This window comes from Ambystoma mexicanum, chromosome 1p (genome assembly GCF_040938575.1).
Source record: "Ambystoma mexicanum isolate Mex_15411 chromosome 1p, UKY_AmexF1_1, whole genome shotgun sequence".
Taxonomy (NCBI): domain Eukaryota; kingdom Metazoa; phylum Chordata; class Amphibia; order Caudata; family Ambystomatidae; genus Ambystoma; species Ambystoma mexicanum.
The window spans coordinates 400,842,633-400,848,873 of NC_090921.1; positions in this window are offsets into that span (position 1 = coordinate 400,842,633).

Genomic DNA, 6,241 nt, shown 5'->3' on the forward strand with positions numbered 1-6,241 from the left:
CCTCATTACGAGGTAGGAGGTAGCCATGGTGCTATTATATGGAGCTATTAGCACCATGGCTACCCCCTTACCGCATTCCGGGTCCGGGTTCCTGAAATATGGACTTACCGGGTCATTCCAACCTTGGAGGACCCGGTAAATCCACATTCCGTGAACCATTCCCCATTCCCATTCGAGCCCCCATAGGGCTCAATGGGAATGGGGATGGAGCTAATAACGGTACCGAAATTTGCGGTAAAACCTGGTGTTAAGGAAGGGACCCGCTAAGGGATCTCGGAATAGGGTGGTAAGGGATTACCGGAACCGGTGTCCTTATCAGTGCCGGTAATCCCTTACCACCTACCTCGTAATGAGGCCCATTGTGAGCTAGCCTGCTGTCCTCTAGTGACAGGGACATCCGTCCTGTCTTGCTGAGTTTTTCAGGATTGTATACTCTCTTTAATGTAAACAATGACTGCACTGTCCGTTCACGTGGACACGTTAAAACCTTTAAGCCCAAACTAATCAAGCATATAACTACAACCTTTCATTATTTTTTAGACACTAGTAGGGTTAAACTATCTATGGCAGGATGGTTTGCCATTTTGATCTTGAAGCCCAGGAATGATTGCACATCTTATAGACCCATCACTTTAATTAATGTCAACATCAAAATGTATTCTAAAATTCTAGCAATGAGACTAATAGAGGTGCTGACCTCCCTGGTGGATCCAGATCAAACAGGTTTTATAATTGACAGAAGTGTGCATGATAACATCAGGAGAACTATGAATATGATTTAGATCGCTAGGCGGCAGATATTAGAACTGAGGCTGTTCGTCCTTGAGGCCACAAAGGCATTTGATTGGGTCATTTGACCTTGTTTTGTTAAATATATTCTTAAATATGTCCTTTGCCCCAACATTTCTGGTGAATTTGCAGGCTCCCTCAAATATAGTACAGGTGAATGGGAAATATATCACCCTAAACCCAATTACAAGGGGTAATCAGCAGGGATAAACACATTCCCCGTTTATAGTTCCTTTTTTGATGAAGCCCTTGGCCAGAAGTATTAGCAGAAATATCGGGGGTATTGATGTGAAGGGAGAGACATATAAAATATCGCTGTACGCAGAGAATGTGCTGCTCACCTTTACAGAGTTCGCTGACTCCCTCTCGGGAGCAGTGGCGGAGCTGAGGGAATTTTAATTGGTTATTAGTTTCTCAATCAATTATCATAAATCTAAAGGTTTAAATATTGAAACTATACTATTTGCCCTCTTCGCTTGGAGAAAGGCTCTGTCGAGTATTTGGGAGTAACGTATCCTTTCATTACACAAGCGGTTTATGTGGTCAACTCACAGATGCTGTTCAAGTGCTTTGGAGAAGACATAAGCAGTGGCACAAACAGGACATTTCTTGGATGTGCCGCATCACGGCTGTTAAGATTAATCTGATTCCAGGGTTTCCATATTATTGTTTGGCCCTTCGGATCAAAATTTAAACTTCAGATCTACAGCCCTACAACAAAATATAACCAGCATTTTCAGTGTTATAAAAGGCAGAGGATTCCTAGAGTAGTAGTCATGGGCAACACCAAACAGGGTGGTCTTGGGCGCCTGATGTGTTCAGATAAATCTTGCGGCACATATCTCCCATATATTTAGTTGGCGGTTGGGGGAATCGAGTATCCAAAAAAGTTCAGATTGAGCAGCCATGGTTCAGATCCCACTCTCCTTGCTCCCTTTCCTAGACATAAATAAGCTCTCTTAGGTTACCCAGCTACTAACGTCCACCAGCGCATCGCTGTTCTATTTGTGTAAGGCAATACATAAATGCAGTATTTGTTTTGGAGTGGGTGATATGTCCCCATTTTAAGCAATCCTGATTTTCCTCCAGGCAAGGTCAAAGCCATATTTCCTTAATGGGAGGAAGGAGGACTCGGCAGTTTCCCAACTCTATAATGGGAGTATTCTACTTTCTTTCGACTTTCCAAACGGGTGAGGGGGAAAGATTTGAATGTGTTCATATATGTCAGACCGCCGTTTAAGCGTGTGGATCAAGATGTCTGACTTCAGTAGAGCTCACTTTTGATGCTAGTACCATCAATGCCAGAGTCTCCATCCTTTACAAACTAATAGACACAGGTGTCAACGAGGTGAAACCCTCGTATGTGACTGATTGGAAAAAAGACTTAGGTATCTCATTCAGGGAGGAAACCTGGGGAAAGAGGGAGGCATTTGTTTGCGAAATTTCACCTCCTCAAAATGTACCATGAACAGTTCCCAGGGTGAGGCATGGTAAACTCCCCAGTTAATCAGATTTAATAAGAGCACAAATAACCTCTGAAATCCAGGTGCATGAGATCAGCAAGCCAAAAGCCTTTATAGAAAGTAACGGACCAGCGCCATGAGTGACCACAAAAAACACAACATGCACATTAGAATTAGCTAAAACCATAATAAATAGAAGGAAATCCACTCTCAAACATGGTATACTTACACATGACCCAGATATGGAAAACACCGCCTATTCATTGTGTGAAACATAGCTATAACACGTGCAGAACTACCTCAATATGCACACACACACTAGACGGCACACAAGGCCAAATTCAAATTCAAAGAATAACAGAGGACTCATCGCCTTGGGATGATTAGGGTTGGTCTTTAATTGTAAATATAGGAGAACATGGAAGTCTCTTCCCCCACTTGTGTCTCACTCGTATCTTGATGTCTGTGAAAGTGTCCAAGGTTGGTAATGTAGATGCCAACCAATAAAAGGTTCCCTTACCACACCGCTCATGATGGATAGTGCCAACCAATTAATAAGCCCTATAGTAATGTTGGAAACCGTATATGTAGGTAGGATGGGCCCAAGTGGAGCCATTGGATACGTATCCACCAATTAAGTGACTAACCTTTAAATATTCTATAAATAGCTCAACTACCTAACCAACACCAAGCCCCCATAGGTTTTTCAAATCGATCATGTAATGTGATGTAATTTCTGAAGTAACTGTGTAATAGAACTAGCTTGTAATCATATGGAATATGAGAGGTAGAAGAGGAAATGCTTGTATGTTGTCCCTGCTTAGATTCATGGTTTGAATAAAGCTGGGTTTTGACGTGCACCAAAGTCCTCCATCATTGAGTATTTTTCCTGACTGATTATATGTTCCTCGGCACCTCATTAACACTACTGTCTGAGCGTAATTCCCAGCCATGGAGTCTTTAACATGGGAACCTAATGTAATGCATTTGATATATTATGGGAATAAGTAGGATTCACAATTACGTGCAGAAAATAGCATTCACTTGTTTGGATTTCCAGGCTCCACAACAGACCTTATCTTTTCTATGGTACTTGTGAGTACATCACGTAAACCGAGTCACTTACTGTATTCCCACATTTCTGCGAAGTGTTCCAAGTGCCTTGGTTATAGTAAATAAAACTGAAATAGCCATAATTGAAAGACCTACAAGAACTACGGCACCTCCTATGAAGCCTGTAGCTGCTTTGCGATAAAGACAGCAGCTAGTATAACTAGTTGAAAGGTTTCGGCATTCCACATCGGCCTGATTTGAACAGAAACAAGCTTTGTACTTCTCAGTCTTCGTAAGGCAGGGCAGCAGATTAGCTGTAATGGAGTTGGCAAAGGCATGAGGGAGATGGAAGGCTGGAAGGACCGTCCAGAGGGAGAGGCACTGGGGCCATTATCTTCAAGTCCTTCATTAGTTCACGCCTACCATTTGAAGTCACAAAATCGGATGTTTTGCTTTTTTGAGGCATTTGAGCCCCCAAAGGACTATTGCTATTTATCTTTTATTTATTTCTTTGCATTTTATGTTACAATTAAACATTTTAGCAAAAAATCTGTATAGGACAGAAAATAAATAGTCATCCAAAAGTGGTCATCCCTAGTTAATTTACTCCATTTCCCTCCTCCTTCATATATCTCATAGGAGTAGTTACACAAAGACTAGATAATTTAAGCATTTGGTATTGGTTGCATTAAGTCAATTGACTATAATTTGTGTTTGCGCCAATGTTTCAGTTTCTTTTGGACCTTTGAACTTTGTCAAATTCAGTTCAAACACTCTCTAATAAAAGTGAACCACTGCTATCAACAATGATGTTTGATGACCACCAATTATCTGTTGCCAGGACTCTGGCTATTGGCCTTTGAGAAGGACTATGATTGTTTAACTGAGATGCATGGGGAATATTTTTACATTTCCACCCAAGGCAAAACATCTCAACACATATCATCCGATCTTATGATGGCACCATAGTTGATCCCCATTGAGATGGACTCTTTTTCAAGCATTTTGACTATTTTCCTGCTTTGTGATAAAGAAAAGACCATGATTTTTCGATAGGTGGTTTTTGATATTTTTTGCCATTTTTCTTGGATTGTGCATACCACTCCAGGCATCCTGTCTTCTCCAGCCCTCAATCCCCTACCTTCTATGGATAGTGAGTATGAGAGGTTTTACCCATCCTTGATGTCACGCTGAGAAAGGTCTTGCGTTATTGAAAGGACAGGTCCTTCTATGAAGATTGCCTAGCAAGATTTGATGAGGTTGCTTAGTGAAACCTGGTGAGACATGTAGTTGTTTTTAAGGTGGCTATGATATCTCAGAGAAGGTTTATTAGTGTTGGTCTTCAGTAGACGTAGTGGCAATGACAATGATTGCTTATTATTCATGAATGACTTTTTGCATATTACGTGTGTTGTCTGTAAAGACAACAGTAGTAGTAATGTTCCGTTATTACCTATTTCTCATAATTAAAAGATACACTTTATGCATGAGAGTGTAAGAAGCATTCATTGCGCGTTCATTGTTGATAAATGTGTCAGAAGCATATTAGATATGAGCATGATGTGTGGGGCACATATTTAAATGTACCGTGCATTGATATGTTATATGTGGTGCTTGTCTTTAATACACACACAAAGGGTTACTGGGAGGTATGAGCAGTGGACTATCAATACAAATGAATGTGACATGGATTAGTAAGCCTCTCCTGAGCTAATTAATGAGAGCAGTCACTCACTGCAGGGGGTTGTTGCTCACTCTCTTTGCTGATGCGCAGTGACATGTATAGGTTTTTCCCCACCTCTGTTCCTACCACAGCCCCTGCTAGGGCATCTTGGACACTCGCGTGCGGGTGGAGGGTGGGCTATGGAGGTCGGGGTGTTAAGAATCACGTCAATGTGATGGGAATACAATGGGAAATATTAGCACCTGAGATGGTCGCTGCACTCATACTGGATCGTTTCCCAAAATATCCAAACTCATAGCTCACTTTTGTAGAATGTTGGCAAAGGAATCCTTTGTTCACATTTAAACAGTCTTGCTTACGAAATTCCGGATTCATTGGAATCGCATTATTTCAGTGACGCAGCATTGCTTTGAATGCTACGGTTTGTGCAGGCTGTTGTGGGGGGGCTTGATGGGGAGAAACATGTTATATCAGCAGGGGACTGTCCTTTGCGCATCCCTAATTATCCCAAGGTAACGAGGCCGCCTTTATTCTTTGAACTCGGCCTTGCGTGCCGTCTGGTGTCGGTGTGCATATTGAGGGAGTTCTGCACACGTTCTATGTATGTATTGAGTGCCCTACCGCTGACAGTATGCATCCTTTTGCCACAACCATGATTGTTAAAGTTAAGTTATACATATTTTATTTTTAAAAGGGTATTGCTAGACCTTGATCTGTGGATAGGAAAGAAGAGGGTTGGTGGTGAGGAGAAAGGAAAAGGTGGATTTGGACAATCGACGCAACACTTAAGTGGGTGAAAAACACTTGGGATGAAGGGAAGGAAAGTGGCTTTGGTAGTATGGATGTGCGCATTTAACTGTGCTTAAATATCAATAAGTATCAGAGAACATTTCTGTAATATACAACTAGGTTTAAAGCAGAGCTTTTGCAGTGAAACCAATATCTAGGCCAGAACAGTGCCGGGAAGATAGCTGGTAAGATGTCTCAGCGGGTTAAATGCGTGTTGCTGTGATGTGTGTTTGATCTGCATGTTCAAATCCCGACAAGGCCAACTCAGCCTTTCATTCTTCCGGGGTAGATAAATGAGCACCAATTCCGATTGGGTATTAATAGTAATGTATGTAAATATTTAGATTAAAGTGCTATATCAAAGCACATTATTATGTAGTTGGTGTCTGGTTCCATGATGGATGTGCTCACAAATGCCCTAACAGTGCTGGCACTCAGCAGCTCAAACGTCATCATTACCATA